The sequence below is a fragment of the Ranitomeya variabilis genome, chromosome 4 (assembly GCF_051348905.1).
Source record: "Ranitomeya variabilis isolate aRanVar5 chromosome 4, aRanVar5.hap1, whole genome shotgun sequence".
Lineage (NCBI taxonomy): Eukaryota > Metazoa > Chordata > Amphibia > Anura > Dendrobatidae > Ranitomeya > Ranitomeya variabilis.
In genome coordinates, this window is record NC_135235.1 from 197,907,026 (window position 1) to 197,929,533 (window position 22,508).

The following is a 22,508-nucleotide window of genomic DNA, read 5'->3' on the forward strand; positions in this document are numbered from 1 at the left end:
GTTCCTGAGGAAAAAAACGGACTGGTCATACAGGACTATCATAAACTTGAAAAACCTAGAAGTACAAACATTCAAGATGGAAACAATAAAGACATTGATAAAAATGCTGTTTCCTCGGTGTTTCATGGTAGTCCTGGACCTGAAGGACGCTTACTATCATGTCCCTATCCACAGAGATCACCAAAAGTTTCTCAGGATAGCAGTTCACATGAGGGGGGGGGGGGTGTTACATCACTTTCAATTTTCAGCCTTCCCTTTCGGGCTAGCTATAGCTTCAAGGGTATTCACCAAGCTAGTCGCAGAGGTAATGGCTCACCTGAGGGAACAAGACACCCTGTTCGTGCCATACCTAGACGACCTTTTGGTAATAGGTTCCACTCCCCAACACTGCAGCAAACAACTAGAAACAATAATGCGCTCTCTAGAAAAGCTGGCTAATAAATCTAAAAAAATCCAGGTTGTTACCTTCCCAGATCCAGGAATATCTATGTCTCAGTCTAGACTCCGTGAGACAGGAATGCCGCCTTCCTGCAGAAAAAATATTGAGGCTGGTGTCCAAAATGCAAGCTCTCCCCCCATATCGCTCCGCCAAGCTATGTCCCTCTTGGGGTCCATGACTTCATGCATTCCTGCAGTCCAATGGGCAAGCTCCATTCGAGAGACCTTCAATGGCAAATTTTGTCAGAAAAAGTCTCTCTAAGGGGGCATTTAGAAGGTCGGTTCAGTTTATCTCCGCACACAACTCGGTCACTAACCTGGTGGACATCACAAACAATCTTTCCAAAGGGGTCCCGTGGGTAACCCCAATTTCAAAAATAGTAACTACAGACGCACGCCCCAGCGGGTGGGGGGCTTATCTGAATGACCTATTAGCCCAAAGCACTTGGTCACCGTCCCTCGCAAAAGAATCCTCCAGCATGAAGGAACTACTAGCGGTCAAGTTCGCTCTACTAGAGTTCTTGGAGTCCCTTCACTCCCACCATGTCGGGATCATGTCAGACAACAGGGTAGTAGTAGCGTACCTGACTCATCAAAGGGGGTACTCGCTCTCAAAAACTGATGGAGGTAGCCAAGTCAATATTCCACATAGCCGAAAGCAACCTTCTATCCCTGTCAGGTCTACACATAAAAGGGGTGGACAATTACAGAGCAGACTTTGAGTCGTTCCAGTCTAAAGCAAGGGGAATGGGAGCTAAATCAAGCACTATTCACCCAAATTACAGAAAAATGTGGGGTTCCAAGCATAGACCTCTTTGCAAACAACCTAAACAAAAAAGTAAACTCATTTTGCTCCATAACCCCATTGGGGAACCCAGTAGCGTTGGATGCGTTCCTGATTCCGTGGCTCCATCAGCTAGCTTATGCATTTCCCCCAATTGCTCTGATTCCGGCAGTATTGAGGAAGATTCGGGAAGACGGGGCTCATGTGATCTTAATAGCCCCGTTCTGGCTGAAGAGGCCTTGGTTCTCTTGGATGATGAATGTCGATATCCAGCCCGTGGGTACTTCCAGACCTCCCAAACCTACTCTCCCAAGGCCCAGTTCATCATCTGCAAGTTGCGAGCTTACACTTGACAGCTTGGCATTTGAGAGGAAGCTACTAGAAAGCAGAGCGTTCTCTCCAGGACTCGTATCTACTCTATTACAAAGTAGGAAACCAATTACAACAAAACAGTATGGGAAAATATGGAAAAAATTCCTTTCATCATCGGGCACTAAAATAGGTGAAGAAGTCCCTCTTAAATCCATCTTAGAGTTCCTACAAAATGGGTTGGAGATTGGTCTAGCCACGAGTACCCTGAAAGTCCATGTGACAGCATTGGGAGCCCTAGTTAACTATGATTTGGCAGGGAATCGGTGGGTTTCCAGGTTCATCAGGGCAGCAGGTAGATCGAGACCACTTCCAGTAAAGGTTACCCCTCAATGGGATTTAAATTTTGGTCCTTAAAGCCCTTACTAAACCTCCTTTCGAGTCATTAGGAGATATCCCATTGAAAATCCTATCCCTCAAAACATCCCTGCTCGTCGCCCTCACCTCTGCTCGTAGAGTTAGCGACATACAGGCCTTATCTGCTAACCCTCCTTACACACAGTTCTTGGAGGATAGGGTTGTTCTCAAAATAGACCCAGCATACCTCCCGAAGGTAGCATCCCGGTTCCATAGAACCCAAGAGATATCTCTTCCCTCCTTCTGTCCCCACCCTAAAAACATGGAGGAAGAATCCTTGCATACACTAGATGTCAGGACATGCTTCTCTTTTTGTGTGTTTTCAGGGTCCCCAGAAGGGGAAAAAAGCCTCCAAAGCCACTTTGGCAAGATGGTTCACGGATGCCATCAGCCTAGCATATTCATCAAGTGGAATGTCTGTCCCGGGAGGTGTCAAGGCTCACTCAACGAGAGCAGTAGCAACTTCTTGGGCGGAGAAGGCCGGAGCTTCAATTGACCAGATATGTAGAGCTGTTACCTGTTCCTCACCATCTACATTCTATAGGCACTATAGATTGGACCTTATCTCCTCTTCAGACCTTATCTTTGGTAAAAGGGTTCTGGAAGCGGTGGGCCCTCTCTGAATGTACAATCTCTGCAAATCTCTCCATGGTGCCGTCATGTGCGTCAGAGAAAAATATAGTTCTTACCGATAACGGTATTTCTCTGAGCCCATGACGGCCCCCGTACATTCCCTCCCTTCACTTATGGGTGTGCACAATAATATAGTGCCATATGTTAATTATCTGAACAAGTTACGTGGTATCTCAATTAGGTTTAAGTAATGTTAAAATAAGACTCTATTTCCTAGTCTCCCATCGTTCTCTAGTAAACAACTGATGCGGGAGAGTGGTACCGCCTTTTTATCTGTAGGTTTCCTGTCCTTTGTGGGCGGATCCCCTCTCCGTGGTGCCGTCATGGGCTCAGAGAAATACCGTTATCGGTAAGAACTATATTTTTTTTGTCCGTGTTGTTACTATTATAAATAAATTGTTTGTTTACCCAGTATCATTGCTTGACTCCAATTGTTCTAATTTTATATATAGGCATGGATGTCTGCATGAGCCCTTACACTAATGGGTTAAATGCTGACAGTAATAAAAAAAAAAATTATGGTCAATAATTAAAAACCTGTTGGAGAATTGGCATTACAATTTGTGGATGGCTCTCCACTGCTGCAGCCAGTCATGGTCAGAGGTGGGTGGCATGCTACAGCTGAGCCCGCCCAGTGACTGACTGCAGTTGTGACATTTACCGCTGCAGCCTGTTAAGAAAGAGTGGACAGGAGAGGGAGCACTGGAGGAGGGGAGTAAAAAACACTTAAAGGGGTGCCCAAAACCTGAATGTTTTACCCTTTAAGGTGCCATGTGTATGTGATGCAGTTCCTGAAGGTGCTTTTTGTAGTCTTAGGTGGGTGGTGCTCTCTCGTCCCCCCACCCCTCGGCCTGACTACAACCTTAGATCCCGCACACTGATTGGGATCGTTTAGCAATGTATTAGGAATGTGTGGCTGTGTCCTCCATGCTGGCTGATAATCAGCACATAGCAGGGCTTCCTTCCTAGCACTGACATATTCTGCTATACCAGGGAGGGGTCGCTCCACCGATCAGTAGCAATTCCAAACATCGGGTGTTAAAAATGTGGACATTTCTGTGTTCTCCTCCCTAATTTCCCTGCGACATTCACTCGGCAAAAGCAAAATTGTCAACTGTGCATTTTGTAAGAAAAGGTGAGATAAGTGACTGCCAGACTCGTGCTAAGCCACTTATTTCACAGGTAAACCAAGGGTCGGATTGTCTAAATTCCAACTTATTGACCCATACGCCCTATAACACGGCCTCCCTCGCTCCCAGGTAATGGGGATTGTGAATAGAAGCTGATCTGCTAATAAACAGTGTGCTGTGCACTTACACTGGCAGTCACCAATCTGATATTGGCGACCTATTTTCATGGTAAGTACTCCAGCCCCATCAGGTCTAAGGACTTATTTAATATTGTCTATATTGTAAAAACTAGTGACATCTATTTTTTTATTTTTTTTTCGTTCCTTATATTCTTGGTTAATAAAATTGCATAAAACGTCAGTGCGTAGGCCAGGACAGGATCGCCCTGCAGCACAGGGGATAAAAAAGTATGCAGCATAAATTAATTTGAAATTCGCAATGAGTAAATTAACACTGAGATTTACACGTTTTCCTGTATGGTTAAATGTTTGGAAAAATCTTGTCTTTCTTTCTGCTACTGTTTGATTAAAACCTAATGGTATATTCACACGTTGCATTTTTTTCTGCTAAAGAACGCAGCTTTTTACTTTACCAGCAAAGTGAATGAGATTTCTTAAGTTTTTTACTTGCAGCTTTGAAGCAGTTTCATATCTGCAGGATGTTACTTCTTTCATTGTTCTTTCAGCTTTTTTACTCATTCAATGAATGGGGGAAAAACTGCATAAAAAATGTGGAGAAAAAAATGCCACTTTTTTCCTTCAAACGAAAAATATCTGCAGTTAATTTTTCGGCTGCAAATACTGACCATCTGCACATAGCCTAAAGTTATATTCACACCCAGGTTTTGCTTGGTTTTTGGGTGCAGATTGCATGTGTGATTTGACTGTGGTACATGTTTTAATAACGTTTTAATCACAAAAAAGTCACATTTGCTGAATTTTTTGCAGTGCTTATTTTTCTTTCACTTACTCAATTCTTAATTGAAAACAATGCTGCAATAATTGACATGAGGCTGTTTTCAAAGTTAGGGAAAAAAGTGTGCACTTAAGATTTCTGAAATTTCATAGCTTTAAGGGTAAGTTTCCACGGTCAGGAACCAGCAGCGCTTTGGATGCAGCACATGTCCTCTCTGTCCAAAGCTGCTTTTGAACGCAGGTGATTCCTCATGTGTTCACTGAACCGTGCGGAATCACCGCTCCCAATACATTGAGCGGGAAATTTATCTTGCGGAGACTGAGCATCTCCACACGATAAATAGACATGCTGCAGTCTGGAAAGATGCACCGCATGTCTGTCTCCGCAGGAAAGCCGGAGGTGTCACTGCACGCATAGTGGACATGGGATTTCTTCAAATCCCATCCACTATGCTGTAACATCTGTCCGCTGCGGGTTTGACCCTGCGGATGAATACAGCATCCGACCCGCAGCGTTTACTGACCGTGGGAACATACCCTTACTGTAAAACACATGTTGTTTGCATAAAAAAAATCTGCAAAAACTCTGCGTGAATATGGTCTAAGGCTTCATTTGCGTGGTGATCTGTATAACACCTGACATATTTTTTCTAGTATAGTATAGAATTAGACTTGTATTTCTGATTTTGGTTACTTTTTTCTTATTTAGCCTTTGACATAGTCTTGGCACCCATGAAATTGTTCCAGAAAATTAAGTATTTCTCTTTAGAAAATTATTGCAATTATAAACGTTTTGTTATAAACGGTTTATTTCCTTTGTGTGTATTGGTACAATGCAAAAATAGAGATAAAAAGGCAAAGGCAGCAAAACAACCCCAAACATCTTTGACCCACCACCATATTTGACTGTAGGTACTGTGTTCCTTTCTTTACAGGCCTCATTCAGTTTTCGGTAAACGACAGAATGATGTGCTTCACCAAAAAGCTCTATCTTGGTCTCATCTATCCAAATGAAGCTTTCCCAGAAGGATTTTGACTTGCTCACGTACATAATAAATTGCAGTCTAGCTTTTTTATGTCTGTCAGCAGTGGGGTCCTCCTGGGGTCATATATATATCTAATGGGTGTCTGATCTGCTGTGGGATGCAGTTAGTGAAATCTGTTGCTGTATCCGTTGTGTTTTGCTCCCTGGTTTCTCGGAGTTTTACAGTCCCACATAGAATAACACTGGGGTCAGGATAGATCATCTGGGAAATTATCCACCCAGCAGTCAGATGTCTCACAATCGGAAGTCAGAAGGCTTTTTATCTAATGATCCCCCATTACTTTTCCAGAAATGTCTGTTTTCTGTAGCCTTCGCTTCACATGATCACTTCCTCTCCGGTCCCCGCCACAGATGTTGTGCGGTTTACGCCAGCTTCTATGGGAATACGATGCTGTAATTTGTAGTTGTGGTTGCTGCGCTGAACTTTTATTATCCCTTATAGAAAAGTAACATTGAGCAATCGCTTTACTACGTTTAAGGCAAATCTGTCTCCAGATTTCACAATGCAAGCTGCATAATACCCCGATTTGAAAAAAATGACAAAACAAAGTTATTTTATTTTCCTGTTTAGTTGGTATCTCAGTTCCTCACGTTTCAGGACTTCTGTTTGCGGTTCTTGAATGAGAACTTTCCATTCTTAATTCTACTGGTATACATAGGACCCTGTCCACATAGTGCATGCCATAAGTATGCTTTTTTGGCATATATCGAGGAGGTATACATCTGCTTAACATTTTTCTAAGTGGATAGAATAGTCTATAGAGGCATCCTGCAAAAAAACAAACAAACAAAAAACAACTCTGTATATCTGTTATTTCTCGGCGTATGCTTGGCGGCGTATGCTCTTTTGCCTTGATTCTCCTGCTAATGCAATAAATACAGCCCACAATGGACAAAAATAAACCCGATCTCTCACACATGCTCATAGCCATGTGTCATAAATTTCAATCGGAGATCACATTGCATTACATAGAACACTCCAACAAACAGTCAAATATACCTGAGAAAAAACGGAGTCCAAGTTAAGAAAAATATATATACCAATTTTTTATTCTGCTAAAAAGTCAATACACAATAATGCTGTCATTTAACAGTCAATAAATAGATTATACAGGGAGCAAGACTAAAGGTACCTTCACACTGAACGATATCGCTAGCGATCTGTGACGTTGCAGCGTCCTGGATAGCGATATCGTTGAGTTTGACACGCAGCAGCGATCTGGATCCTGCTGTGCCATCGTTGGTCGGAGCAGAAAGTCCAGAACTTTATTTCGTCGCTGGACTCCCGCAGACATCGCTGAATCGGTGTGTGTGACGCCGATTCAGCGATGTCTTCACTGGTAACCAGGGTAAACATCGGGTTACTAAGCGCAGGGCCGCGCTTAGTAACCCGATGTTTACCCTGGTTACCAGTGTAAATGTAAAAAAAAAAAAAACACTACATACTTACATTCCGGTGTCTGTCCCCCGGCGCTGGGCTTTCCTGCACTGTCAGCGCCGGCCAGCCGTGAAGCAGATTACAGCGGTGACGTCACCGCTGTGCTTTCCGGCCGGCGCTCACAGTCAGTGCAGGAAAGCACAGCGCCGGGGGACAGACACTGGAATGTAAGTATGTAGTGTTTGGTTTTTTTTTACATTAGCCCTGCGCTTAGTAACCCGATGTTTACCCTGGTTACCCGGGGACTTCGGCATCGTTGGTCGCTGGAGAGCTGTCTGTGTGACAGCTCTCCAGCGACCACACAACGACGAAACAGTGACGCTGCAGCGATCGGCATCGTTGTCTAGATCGCTGCAGCGTCGCTAAATGTGACGGTACCTTTAAGAAAACACTGAAAGTAAACCGTGACAACCCCTACACGTGTCTGCATGTATTGCATAGTAAAGTGCTAGCAGTGCTTATAATAGTGACAGTTATAGGGCCGGGAAGGTTACCTACTGCATGTTAAACATCCCACAGTGGGGTCAGAGTCCAGTACAATACACTAGAAGTCAGTCCCGGTTCCATAAACCTTACCCATTATGCAGACTCCCGGAGGTTACCACCGAAGCCCCAACGTGCGTTTCGCGTCGGCTTCGTTAGGGGGCAGTGCTGTGCAGTGTGTGGGCCACTTTTTATACGGTCCATAATCCTCCTTTCAGGTGCCACTCATTACGGCGCATGTCCCACATCAGTCGCGTCGGGAGTTGCATCACACGCGGCAAGCACCATGGCGCTGCGGTTCATGGTCGTGTACCCATGACATCATAGAGGGAGTGTCGGGCATATTACGCACAGAGGGAGCGTCGGGCATATTACGCACAGAGGGAGCGTCGGGCATATTACGCACAGAGGGAGCGTCGGGCATATTACGCACAGAGGGAGCGTCGGGCATATTACGCACAGAGGGAGCGTCGGGCATATTACGCACAGAGGGAGCGTCGGGCATATTACGCACAGAGGGAGCGTCGGGCATATTACGCACAGAGGGAGCGTCGGGCATATTACGCACAGAGGGAGCGTCGGGCATATTACGCACAGAAGGAGCGTCGGGCATATTACGCACAGAGGGAGCGTCGGGCATATTACGCACAGAGGGAGCGTCGGGCATATTACGCACAGAGGGAGCGTCGGGCATATTACGCAGAGAGGGAGCGTCGGGCATATTACGCACAGAGGGAGCGTCGGGCATATTACGCACAGAGGGACTGTCGGGCATATTCCTGGTGAATGTCTCTATCTAGTGCACTGAATAGTAAGGTTCATCTGTTGGGAAAGCTGGAACCTCTTATCTCGGCTACATGGTGACTTTAGGTTGAAACTGTGAACACTTTGTCTTGTCGCTTTAGATTTCCATTAAGTTACGGCTGCAGCGGCTCCCGGGCTGCTGATCCTGATTCATGGTATCGGTAGCCGTTTCTCTGCGTCACCGCCTGGGATTTGTAACCGGTGACACTGCCTGACCCGAGGTCGTAAACCACCACCAATAAAAGCTGATTTAGTTGCTGATTTAGGCAGGCCGATACTGATACACACAGCAACCGTTTAATAGCTTCTGTGTATAGGTTATTCTCTGCAACACAAAGTGCTGTCGAGAAGAATTATTCTGAAGTCCCTTTAAAATTTGTTTCACCGGACGAATGAGCCTGCTGGATGATTATTATGAACAAGCCCTGATAACTGACCAGATTAGAGCGAGTATGCGCTCCTTGTGTAAGGCTGTGTTCACACTTGATTTTCGACGCTCCATTTGTCTGCTTTGTTTGGGGAAACAAAACTGCAAATGGAAGCAGATTATTTTTAACAGGTCTTTGTGTTCTCGTTGTGTCCATTTTTAGAATGGTAGAAAAAGCGCAGCATGTAGAAAACATTTTTTCTAATCTTTTTTTTTTTTTTTAGTTTTCATACATAAAAACAAACGTAGACTGGACCCACAATAATTAACGGGGCCCCTCTGCTTCCAGGTATTCGCTGCTCGTATCTGTTAAAGCTTATAGCCACTAAAATAATAATATAATAATAAAATAATATTAATAGTAGCAGGATCAATGCTACACCTCCCTCTGATGGACCCTGTGGAGGCGCTAATGGCTGCCATATTGCATCCACCCCAGTGTAATGGTGCCGTGTAATTCATGGGTCCAGGTCCTGCCCTTGTGGCTGTGAGGACTGCAGGCGTCTGGGATATTCAGTACTCTGGACGGGGACGGATGGCAGGCAATGTCTCCCTTGTTTTTCCATGACTTCCTAAAATTTCGGATCCACTCCAGACTTATGTGTCTACCCGTACACACAACATTCTGCTTCATATTGTCTGAAGATTTCATGTTTTTTGGGAATTTATTAAGGCGTTTGGTATAGTCCAATGTATTAGAAACCAGAATAGTGATCAGAATTATGTCCCAATTTATAAGCCCCAGATTAGCCCTGATGTCCTATAATAAGGTCTGTTTTAGATAGAAATTGGCCTCTGATTTTTGGTCCGTGGCAGGTTTGCCCAGTATTTGGGGTATAAGCTCTCTCTACACTCCCAATGACTGACTATCTTTTGGCTGACCACGATATTATTATTATTATTATTTATTTATTTATATAGCACCATTAATTCCATGGTGCTGTACATGAGAAAGGGGTTACATACAGGGTTATAGATATCATTTACAGTAAACAGGTTTACAGTGACACACTGGTACAGAGGGGAGAGGACCCTGTCCTTGCGGACTTACATTCTATGGGATAGTGGGGAAGAGGCAGAAGGTAGGGGTGAGGCGGCGGCTCGGTTATTGTAGGCTGTAGGCTTTCCTGAAGAGATGGGTTTTCAGGTTCCGTCTGAAGGATCCGAGGGTGGTGGATAATCGGACGTGTTGAGGCATGGAATTCCAGAGGATGGGGGATATTCGGGAGAAATCTTGGAGGCGATTGTGTGAGGAACGAATAAGTGTGGAGGAGAGTAGGAGGTCTTGGGATGAACGAAGATTACGTGAGGGAAGATAGTGGGAGATTAGTTCAGAGATATAGGGAGGGGACAGGTTGTGGATGGCTTTGTAGATCAGTGTTAGTAGTTTGAACTAGATTCGTTGGGGGATTGGGAGCCAGTGGAGGGATTTGCAGAGGGGAGAAGCAGGGGAGTAGCGAGGAGAGAGGTGGATTAGGCGGGCAGCAGAGTTGAGGACAGACTGGAGTGGTGCAAGAGAGTTAGAGGGGGAGGCCACAGAGGAGGGTGTTGCAGTAATCGAGGCGGGAGATGATGAGAGCATGCACAAGAGTTTTGGTAGATTGTGGGCTGAGGAAGGAACGGATTCTGGCAATATTTTTGAGTTGGTGGTGACAGGAGGTGGCAAGAGCTTGGACGTGAGGTTTGAAGGACAGGGCAGAGTCAAGAGTTACCTCGAGGCAGTGGATTTCAGGAGCGGGAGAGAGCGTGATGCCGTTTACCATAATAGATAGATTGGGTAGGGGGGATACGTGAAGTGGGGGAAAGATGATGAATTCGGTTTTGTCTACATTGAGTTTTAGGAAGCGAGAGGTGAAGGAGGATATGGCTGACAGACACTTCGAGATTCTGGACAGCAGGGAGGTGACATCTGGGCCAGAGAGGTAGATCTGAGTGTCGACTGCATACAGGTGGTACTGGAAGCCATGGGACTTTGAGTTGTCCTAGGCCAAGGGTATAGATGGAAAAAAGTAGGGGTCCTAGGACAGAGCCTTGAGGGACTCCAACAGAGAGAGGGCGGGATGAAGAGGTAGTGTGGGAGTGGGAAACGCTAAATGTGCGGTTGGATAGGTATGAGGCAATCCAGGACAGGGCGAGGTCTTTGATGCCAAGGGAAGAAAGAATCTGTAGCAGTAGGCAGTGATCGACTGTGTCGAAAGCAGAGGACAGGTCAAGAAGGAGGAGGATGGAGAACTGTCTGTTAGCTTTGGCTGTGACTAGGTCATTAGTAATTTTTGTCAGGGCAGTTTCGGTGGAGTGGTGGGGGCGGAAGCCAGATTGGAGGTTGTCAAGGAGAGAGTTAGATGAGAGGTGGGAGGAAAGTTGACCATGGACATGCTGCTCAAGGAGTTTTGAAGCAAACGGGAGCAGTGATATGGGGCGATAGCTGGGCATAGCAGTTGAGTCAAGGTTAGTTTTTTTGAGGATGGGTGTGATGGTGGCGTGTTTGAAGGCAGAGGGAAAGGTACCAGAAGAGAGTGATAGGTTGAAGAGATGGATTAGGGCTGGAATAAGCGTGATAGTGAGGTTGGGGAGCAGGTGGGAAGGCATGGGGGCAAGTGCACAGGTGGTGAGGTGTGATTTTGAAAAGAGGCGTGTAAGCTCTCCTTCAGTGATGTTGGAGAGGGAGGTTATTAGGGAAGGGCAGAAGTCTGGTATATGGAGTGGTTGGGGTGGTGGACAAGTAAAGGTTTGCCTTGTTTGGTCGATCTTGTTTTTGAAGTAGGTGGCAAAGTCCTTGGAAGAAATGAAGGGAGTTGGAAGTGGCAGTGGTGGGCGGAGGAGGGAGTTAAATGTGCTGAACAGTTGTTTTGGGTTGTAGGATAGTGAAGATACAAGGTTAGTGAAATAGGTCTGTTTAGCAGAGGTGAGGGCTGATTTGAAGTCAAATGTAGCTTGTTTGAAGGCAGTGAAGTCGTCTGGCAGGCGTGTTTTCTTCCAACGCCACTCGGCAACCCTGGATGCTTGTCGAAGTTTTTTTGTGACATTGTTATGCCAAGGTTGCCTATTGGTTTGTCGCACTGTGCCATGCATGAGAGGGGCGACTGAGTCTATGGCTGATGTGAGGGTCGAGTTATAGAAAGCGGTGGCGCTGTCCGTGTCGTGCAGTGAAGATATGGAGGACAAGGGTAGAAGAGAGTCTGAGAGTCTGTGAGTGTCTAGATGTGCGGGCAGGTGAGGAGGACAAGGATAAGAAGGTGAGTAGATGGTGGTCAGATAGGGGGAAGGGAGAGTTTGTGAGATTAGATAAGGAACAAAGGCGGGTGAAGATGAGGTCTAGTGTATGTCCGTCTGTGTGGGTGGCTGTGGTGGACCAATGGGTGAGTCCAAAGGATGAGGTAAGGGCCAGTAGTTTGGAGGCTGGTGGGTGTCAGTAGGGATATTAAAGTCGCCCATGATGATGGTGGGGATGTCGGCAGAGAGAAAGTGAAGGAGCCAGGTGGAGAATTGGTCGATGAAGGCAGTGGCTGAGCCCGGTGGTCGGTATATGATGGCCATTTGTAGATTGGTGGGAGCGTAAATACGGACAGAGTGAACCTCGAAGGGAGGATAAGGGAGGGTGGGGGTTGGATAGGGTTGAAGGAGCAGTTTTTAGAAAGGATACCCACTCCTCCACCATGTCTGTTGCCAGAGCGAGGAGTGTGGGTAAATTGGAGGCCACCGTAACTCAGTGCTGCAGGCGAGGCTGTGTCAGGGGGCGTCAGCCAGGTCTCAGTGAAGGCTAGGAAGAAAAGGTTGCGAGAAGTGAAGAGATTATGGACCATGTGGAGCTTGTTGCAGACAGAGCGGGCATTCCAAAGTGCCCCAGAGAGGGGAAGCAGTGTGGTGGGGGTCAATTGCACAGGTTTTAAGTGTGAGGGGTTGCGGTGGTTTCTCATAGTGTGAGAAGGATAGGGTAAGGGGTAGTAATGTATGAGGCTTGGGGCAGTATTGGGGGATGTGTCACCAGCAGTGAGAATAAGCGGAGAAAGGGAAACAGGTGGGTGAAGGAAAGTGAGGATTAGTGGAGCAAAAACGGTTGGGATAATGTGAGCATGTTAAAGAGCAGGGGAGGAAAAGCAAGGCAAGAAAATTTAGAAGATAGTGATTAATCTTACCGTCTGGCCGATTTCTGGACTATTTCTGATGACACTTTAAAGATGTCACTTCAAATGATGGCACATCTGACCAAGGCCACATCTGACCAGTACCATGCAACTTATACCATTTGAAGAGTCCATGAAATGAATCCAGGTAAGAGAGGAAGAGGGAGGAGAAAGGAGGTGGGGGATAGTTCACAGCAGGGAGCAATTCACAGATTGCAGTTAATAGTACATTTGATTAGCATCAAGGTTGGTGAAGGATAGGATAAGATGGGTGGATAGAGCTACGTGTGAGGAACATGTGCATATCAATATGCATTCAGCAAGCTTGAAGTATGAAACATGGAATTAAAGTCAGGGAAAAAGCAGCAACATACCAGCAGTTAGAAGAGGGATAGAAGCACAAGGGATTCAGAGGGTGCAGTGGCAAGTTCAGATTAGGAGACAGTTCCCACATACCAGCAGTTAGAAGAGGGATAGAAGCACAAGGGATATCCCGAGTCCCCCCATTTTCGGCCTATAGAGGACTTGGTCCCTATACATCTCATACCTACAATATAGATTTAACTTCTTTAATTCTACAGAAAACCGTTTTTATTTGGTATGCAAATGGTGGCTTCTCTGCGCACCCTTGACGTGGCCGAGGGCTCTGTGTACCTTTCTTAATAAAGGTGCTTGATGATAATATTTTTTTTTTTTATAATAATCTTTTTTTATATAGCGCGAACATATTCCGCAGCACTTTACAGACATTATCATCGCTGTCCCCAATGGGGCTTACAATCTAAATTCCCTATCAGTATGTCTTTGGAATGTGGGAGGAAACCCGCCCAAACATGGAGAGAACATACAGACTCTTTGCAGATTTTGTCCTTGGTGGGATTTGAACCCAGGAATCCAGCGATGCAAGGCTACAGTGCTAACCACTAAGCCACCGTGCTGCCCTTGATTGATCTTACTAGCCAAAAGTGAGCCCTGCCTGAACACCCAGTGCTGCACATCTGCCCGCTCTCCTGTCTGCAGCACTCGCAGACAGGAGAGCGGGATGAGAGTCTCTGCCAATGACTGGCGTTCATATACTTTATGTATTACATTTTTTTACAGTGTTTTCTAGGCAAATTGCGCTTTTCCTTTACTTTATAAATCCTATTTATTATCCAGCGTCCATTGTAGACCGGGAGTCCATGAAAAGTTTGGGTTTCTAAGCAGGGGAAAAAAAGCAACAAAAATAAGAAAATCATATAAATTGGACTAAATAGAAATAAGTCTTGGAGAAATGCTTTGAGCGGCACGGGAAGCCGGAGTCTCCTACAAGGGCAGGAGCGGCTTCAGGGTCCGTCCTTGGCCCTTGGGTTCGGGTATAAAGCTGTCCATGGTTATTTGTCACAGCTGAGTAAAAGTGCCGCAGGACAAATATAACAGATCTGTGCATACAGAGGGCGCGGGGCAGATTTTGGGGTTGTCATACATTTCTCTTTGGAGCTGAGCGAGGACTTGAGGCAGTTATGGCACGGCAGGACTGGCAGCCACTCTATAAATAATGTGTCTATCTTGTGATGATACTGACGAACAGACTACCCACTCATGAAAAAAAAAAAATCGCTTTGGTATATTGACCCTGTTTATTGCAGAAGTGACTATCCTGTGTATGGAGAGCGCGGAGTGTCTTAACTCTTTCACCTCTGACTTGTATTGGGATTATCACATAAGGAAATGACAGGAAGTGATGGAATTGTGGAGTCACCTGGACATTGAACTCTGATTTTTTTTTTCTGTCTATTCTCAAGTCTACAGTTGTGGCCAAAAGTATTGACTCCCCTGCAATTCTGTCAAATAATACTCAGTTTCTTCCTGAAAATGATTGCAAACACAAATTCTATGTTATTATTATCTTCATTTAATTTGTCTTAAAGGGAACCTGTCACCTCCAAAATGGCTGGTGAGGTAACATTACAGAATGCTGTAGATAAGCTCCTGATGCCGGTGAGCTTACCTCACCAGCCATTTTGGGGGTGACAGGTTCCCTTTATATGAAAAAACACAAAAAGAATTGTCCTAAAGCCAAATTGGATATAATTCCACACCAAACATAAATAAGGGGGTGGGCAAAAGTATTGGCACTGTTCGAAAAATCATGTGATGTTTCTCTAATTTGTTACAGGAAAGATACTCTAATATGTGTAATTAACAGCACCTCTAACTTACCTGTGGCACCTAACAGGTGTTGGCAATAACTAAATCACACTTGCAGCCAGTTGACATGGATTAAAGTTGACTCAACCTCTGTCCTGTGTTCTTGTGTGTACCACATTAAGCATGGAGAAAAGAAAGAAGACCAAAGAACAGTCTGAGGACTTGAGAAACCAAATTGTGAGGAAGCATGAGCAATCTCAAGGCTACAAGTCCATCTCCAAAGACCTGAATGTTCCTGTGTCTACCGTGCGCAGTGTCATCAAGAAGTTTAAAGCCCATGGCACTGTGGCTAACCTCCCTAGATGTGGACGGAAAAGAAAAATTGACAAGAGATTTCAACGCAAGATTGTGCGGATGTTGGATAAAGAACCTCGATTAACATCCAAACAAGTTCAAGCTGCCCTGCAGTCCGAGGGTACAACAGTGTCAACTCGTACTATCCATCGGCGTCTGAATGAAAAGGGACTGTATGGTAGGAGACCCAGGAAGACCCCTCTTCTTACCCTGAGACATAAAAAAGCCAGGCTGGAGTTTGCCAAAACTTGCCTGAAAAAGCCTAAAACGTTTTGGAAGAATGTTCTCTGGTCAGATGAGACAAGAGTAGAGCTTTTTGGGCAAAGGCATCAACATAGAGTTTACAGGAGAAAAAAAGAGGCATTCAAAGAACACGGTCCCTACAGTCAAACATGGCGGAGGTTCCCTGATGTTTTGGGGTTGCTTTGCTGCCTCTGGCACTGGACTGCTTGACCGTGTGCATGGCATTATGAAATCTGAAGACTACCAACAAACTTTGCAGCATAATGTAGGGCCCAGTGTGAGAAAGCTGGGTCTCCCTCAGAGGTCATGGGTCTTCCAGCAGGACAATGACCCAAAACACTTCAAAAAGCACTAGAAAATGGTTTGAGAGAAAGCACTGGAGACTTCTAAGGTGGCCAGCAATGAGTCCAGACCTGAATCCCATAGAACACCTGTGGAGCGATCTAAAAATGGCAGATTGGAGAAGGCACCTTTCAGATATCAGGGACCTGGAGCAGTTTGCCAAAGAAGGATGGTCTAAAATTCCAGCAGAGCATTGTAAGAAACTCAATGATGGTTACCGGAAGCGGTTGGTCGCAGTTATTTTGGCTAAAGGTTGTGCAACCAAGTATTAGGCTGAGGGTGCCAATACTTTTGTCTGGCCCATTTTTGGAATTTTGTGTGAAATGATCAATGTTTTGCTTTTTGCTTCATTCTCTTTTTTGTGTGTGTTTTCATTTAAGACAAATTAAATGAAGATAATAATACCAAAGAATTTGTGATTGCAATCATTTTCAGGAAGAAACTGAGTATTATCTGACAGATGTGACAGAATTGCAGGGGTGTCAGTACTTTTGGTCACAACTGTAGGTAGCCATGTTCCAGACTGTAGACACACATGAGAGATATGCAGCCAGTGGGCATTGCCTCTTCCTGCAGATTTCTGCTCCAGTGTGTGATAGTCCTCGCTCCCTGCGGTAGTTGAACACTAGACTTCATTCAAACATCAATTTATTTTATTTTTTTGCATATGACATAAATTAGCCTCTGTGTTCTTCATACTATAAGTAGCACCTCAGGTTTAGATAGTAGAAAATAGGGAAAAAAAGTAAATTTCCTACTAAAAACTTAAAACCTTCTTGGTAGTGGAGGGGTAAATTTTGCTAATTTTAATGCACATGGGTAGAATAGGGAGACTAGAGAGCTGTTCTTAAATGGGCTATCCTGGACTATTTTGTTTTTTTCTCTTGTGAGTCTAAGAACGTACGGTCAGGTAGTTGCTAACGATTTACTTATTTTGCCCGCTGTCGGCTCAGAGTGATCACAGACCGCTCCTGCCGGCGATTCTGCTGCTTCATTTAGCCTCATGTCAGCAGCCGTTTCCCTTCCAGACTGCGGCAGACGTCATGCTGATGGACAGCCGGCTCCCCGCAGTTAGGTAGTGGGGAGCCGTCTGTCAATGAGCATGATGTCTACAGTGATGCCTTGTTAGCAGAGCAGAATGGAAGAGAAAAAGCTGCTTTGTCTATGTGCCGTCAACACAAGCTACACAATCGCTGGCAGGAGCAGTCTGTGACCGCTCTATGCTGTCAGAGTTCGGTGCCGGGTACATCAGGTAAGTATGTAGCAACTACCTCCCTGTTGGTACTTGGGACCATAGGAAAAGAAAATAGTCCTAGATAACCCCTTTAAGTGTTCTTCTTCAGCACACACATGTACAGTACATGCACACTCTTCTCTCCTACATACACGCTGTCAGTTGTCAGCCGCGTATAATTCTTCTCTTCTCGGCAGCACAGTCCTCGCATGTAATCCCGTGCTGGCAATAATAATGCAGAATGCATGTTTATAGATTAATTTCCCATCGTCCGTTTTCTTTAATGTTCCCCTCCGTGTCTATATGGATTAATTCACCGAGTTGTTCCGTGCCTCATGTATCCACCATTTCTGTAGGGAGTCCCTGCACTTTGGGTACAGATCAAAAATTAGTGCACACACTACAAAAAAAAAAAAATGGCGGCTAATCCTTTCTGAATCTGCTGCACAATCCTCCTGTCGAACATGTAGATTTTTCTGCAGATTTGAAAGGCGTGACCTCTGCAATGTAACCCCATGCGGCAGACTGAAAAATCCATCAGTATCCAGCACAGACAATATTCCACAAATGTGTTGCTCTTTCATCCTCTTGGCTGGCGCTGCTACCTGCTGAGGATATTTAGTGCACATTTCTGTACAGGGTGCATTTATCCTAAGTGCGTGGTGCACAGACCTGTAGGCTGATAATGACCTATATGTCCATATTTGCAAGACGTGATACATTTTGCAGTCAGAATTTGCACTGGGAATAGAAGACTATTTCCATTCCTCCTCCTCCCGATCGTTGTGTCTCCTTTTGTGTAGAGCGTTTCCAGTTCTGTCATTAGTCAGTGTGATCACGTTGTGTTACATGTAGGTGTAGTGGGATCCTGCTCCTCGCTGCTCTGCACAATCTGTCACCGCAGTCATAGTCACTCTTCTGCAGACTTTTGGCAAGTTTATTCTGGACACAAGCCGTGATCATCTCCTGGCTGAAGACAGGAAGCCTTAACAATAGCAGACAGGCAGTTACCGAAATAACCCACTTACTGTTAAAGGGGAAGGCTCCTCCTTTGAACCCTTTAAATAAAATATTAGAGTGGGTGTTACTGCTGAATCGCCTGCATGGCCATAACTTTACATTAAAGGGGAACTTTGGAGGAAAATGCAGCTTCCTATGATCATTTATTGGGGGTGCAAATAGTATTCTGACTCCTGTACTGGGTGGGCTTGTGCGGTTGTTTAGCAGTAAGAGCCGAGGCCGGAAGATGACCTTTTTGATCGCCATTTACAAGGTTGTCTCATCTGTCTAAATGGGTAAAATTGCAAAGCTCTTGTTAAAACAAACAACCTTTCAGCTTACTTTTTATTAAAAATCCTTTCAATTGCAAAGAATGTAGGGATTTGCCATTTCTGATTATTAGAGATTCTATGATAAAGGGCCAGTTGTGCCTGAAACGCATCAGATATACTTAGATCTCCATATATTATGCTTTTAACTTGAAGAAACTCAAGATTATATTTTAGACACTGGCTCATCTCCCTTTACTCATAAATGGGTATTGTCTGATAATGCTTAAAAATATAAGCAATTTTAGAAAAAAAAAATAAGACCGGAATAATCCCTTTAAGGAAACTCTGCTCCGATATCACAGGCTGCTGATGTGAATTGGCGCCATAGAAGCAATATACAGTAGATGAAGCTCATAGCACCTCTTCATCGTGATCCATCTGTCATGTGATCGTGGGGTGCTGGGAGAAAGCAGGACCTCCCGGGTCCGAACAGGCCCAAATCGTCTGTGCAGTGCAGGCAGGAGGCTAAATTTTCCCTGTAACTTGGGCTAATATACCAGCCCCGATTACAGGGGAAATTGGATAACGTTTCCTTGAATTGACCTGAATGGTTACCCGTTCAGAACATGAAATCTCCATCACTCCTGCACTCGGCTGCAGGGCCTATTAGTGGATGTTATAAAGGTGCTGGACGTGGCTGTGACAGCCGGCGGAAAGTGTTGGCAGCGGAAGCACCGCTGGGAAAGCGATCAGGGCAGTGGCGCTCCTCTGATAGCTGCTTTCCAGTAAACCTCTCGGCTGGCCCCGTCATTAGCAGGACAGAATTCTCTGCAGCTGGAAGTGGATTTGCGATGGATAATGACATCAGCAGAGCTCCTCTTGTGTTTTAAGCAGGGAAAATACTTTTGTATGGATGAGGTAAACATTGGCTGTAATCTCCATCCACGTTGTTTCCCAGTAGGGGATTAAATCATGTAGGTTCCGTGCCAGACGCGTTAATCAGAACGACCCGTGTGTTTCATGAGCGGAGTGTGAGACATGGCTAGTGGCCAATGTGACTATGTTTTGTGAACTCCTGTTCCTTTTCCACATGATTTTCCTTCACTCCCTAGGACATTTGTGCTAGATTAACTATATTACACTACAATGACACTTTTTTGTTGTTGTTCTGGTTAGGTGAGTAGGGGTTACGTGGGCTTTGTGACCACTTTGTGATATCACAAGTTACAGAGAAAGAGGCATAAAACATAGGCCACATCTGCAGATAAAATAAATGTATACGTTGGCTGTAATTATACATATTATTACTACTAAAACCGTTTTCATTTAGTTCATAAAGTCAAGATAAATCATACACACCGGGCCCAGGTATGCCATTGGCTTGTGCTGGGCAGGACCCAGGTATGCCATCTGTTTGTGCCGGGCAGGACCCAGGTATGCCGTCTGCTTGTGCCGGGCAGGACCCAGGTATGCCGTCTGCTTGTGCCGGGCAGGACCCAGGTATGCCGTCTGCTTGTGCCGGGCAGGACCCAGGTATGCCGTCTGCTTGTGCCGGGCAGGACCCAGGTATGCCGTCTGCTTGTGCCGGGCAGGACCCAGGTATGCCGTCTGCTTGTGCCGGGCAGGACCCAGGTATGCCGTCTGCTTGTGCCGGGCAGGACCCAGGTATGCCGTCTGCTTGTGCCGGGCAGGACCCAGGTATGCCGTCTGCTTGTGCCGGGCAGGACCCAGGTATGCTGTCTGCTTGTGCCGGGCAGGACCCAGGTATGCCGTCTGCTTGTGCCGGGCAGGACCCAGGTATGCCGTCTGCTTGTGCCGGGCAGGACCCAGGTATGCCGTCTGCTTGTGCCGGGCAGGACCCAGGTATGCCGTCTGCTTGTGCCGGGCAGGACCCAGGTATGTCGTCGGGCCCGGATAACACCATTCATTGACTTCATTGACTTCCATTGCCCAGTGTCGTTCTGCTAGTACAGTAATCTCTGGAGGCAGAATCTCGGGGAGATCTATGTCCGGCCTATAGATCTTAATAGTAAATTTCTCTGACATCAGATCACAGATATCATTTTATTCAGCTTCCTATTACCTCTGTGCCCATATAGACCACTTAGGAGGGTTGACCCAACTGATGGATTCTCTTTTTAAAAGGGTTGATCACTTTCAATAAATTAATACCCCTGGCTGCAGGTTATTATAAAGAAACAAACAGCATGGTGGACCCGGGGAAGGTGAGTACAGGACAGCTTGTTTCTTTACACTAACCTGCAGCCTAGGACATCCATTTACTGGAAATCTTTGAAGGCGTTTCCACGTACTTGGAGAAATAAAAAGGCATCATGAGTTTAAAAATGAAAAGTGGTTTGTATGATGAACGTTGTGTGCGAAAAAAATTCTTTGCGCATCTACCAGAGAGTAAAAATGCTGACTTTGATCAGTCTTCCTTCTACACCCCGCATGCGCCCTGCATGCTTAAGGGTATGTGCACACGTCCGGATTTCTTGCAGAAATTTCCTGAAGAAAACCGGAAATTTTCTGCAAGAAATCCGCATTTTTTTTTATTTTTTTTTGGGGGGGGGGGGGGGTTTTCCGTTTTTTTCGCGGTTTTTTTTAGCATTCTGCAAGCGTAATTAGCTTGCAGAATGCTAAACTTTTCCAAGCGATCTGTAGCATCGCTTGGAAAACTGACTGACAGGTTGGTCACACTTGTCAAACATACTGTTTGACAAGTGTGACCAACTTTTTACTATAGATGCAGCTTATGCAGCATCTATAGTAAAAGATAGAATGTTTAAAAATAATAAAAAAAATGGTTATACTCACCCAGACATCTCCTCAGCGGCGTCCGTTCCTCTTCCTATAGCTGCTGTGCGCGCAGGACCTTCCATGACGTCGCGGTCATGTGAGCGGTCACGTGAGCGGTCACATGACCGCTCACGACCAATCACAAGACAGTGACGTCAGAACAGGTCCTTCACCGCACAGCAGCTATAGGAACCGAAGCGGCAGCATGCAGCGGTGAGGCGGGAAGACATCGAGGGTGAGTATAGGACTATTTTTTATTTTAATTCTTTTATTTTTGACCAATTATATGGTGCCCAGTCCGTGGAGGAGAGTCTCCTCTCCTCCACCCTGGGTACCAACCGCACATAATCTGCTTACTTCCCGCATGGTGTGCACAGCCCCGTGCGGGAAGTAAGCAGATCAATGGACTCCTAGGTGTGCGGAATCCCCGCAATTCCGCATTTTTAATGAACATGTTGCTTTTTTTTCCGCGATGCGATTTTTTTCGTGGAAAAAATCGCAACATTTGCACAAAAAATGCGGAATACACTGTAAATAATGGGAGGCATATGTTAGCGTTTTTTTCGCGTTTTTATCACGTTTTTATAGCGAAAAAAACGCGGAAAAAACGCGAAAAATCCTGAACGTGTGCACATGGCCTAAGGAGCAGGCTGCCATACATTCTTATCTCATAGTTTTGTCAGGTTGTGACCTCTGTATCCACTGAGGCTACAGAAATGATTAAGGTCCCAGGAATGAGCAAGGTGTGAAAGCAGGGCCTCAGCTGTGGATTCATCCTAGTAAAGTGTGCGCCAAGATCTGTGATGGTGCCAGGGCCTTGGCACGCCGTAGTGCACCATCTGTGGGGTCATGAAACGGTGTAGTATACTGGCGAACGTAGAGGGTGCAGCTGCTGCCCTCATATTTGCAGAATTGAAATCTGTAGATTGAACTGAGTAATTAGAAGTTGACAGTCGTGCCACTTTGTGGACATGTTCTACATTAGTCTAGGCTTCTCTACAGTTCAGGTCCAGGCTTCTGAAGCTGAGCAGGGAAACTCGGGCACAAAATGTTGCTGTTGTGTTTTTTCAGGAAACTTTTTTTTTTTTTTTTCCTTGTTTTTTAAGGACCCCTGAAATACATTTTTTTTATTTTGTTCACCTTAACATAACAATTATTTTTATAAAATGCACATGTTGTTGTTTTTTCT

At 45.4% G+C, this 22,508-nt stretch overlaps 1 protein-coding gene across 4 annotated transcripts in view; it reads left to right on the forward strand.

Annotated features, from left to right (window-relative positions):
• Nucleotides 1-22,508, forward strand: part of PPP1R12C (protein phosphatase 1 regulatory subunit 12C) — a 92,211-nt gene that overhangs the window by 20,207 nt on the left and 49,496 nt on the right. The window lies entirely within an intron of this gene.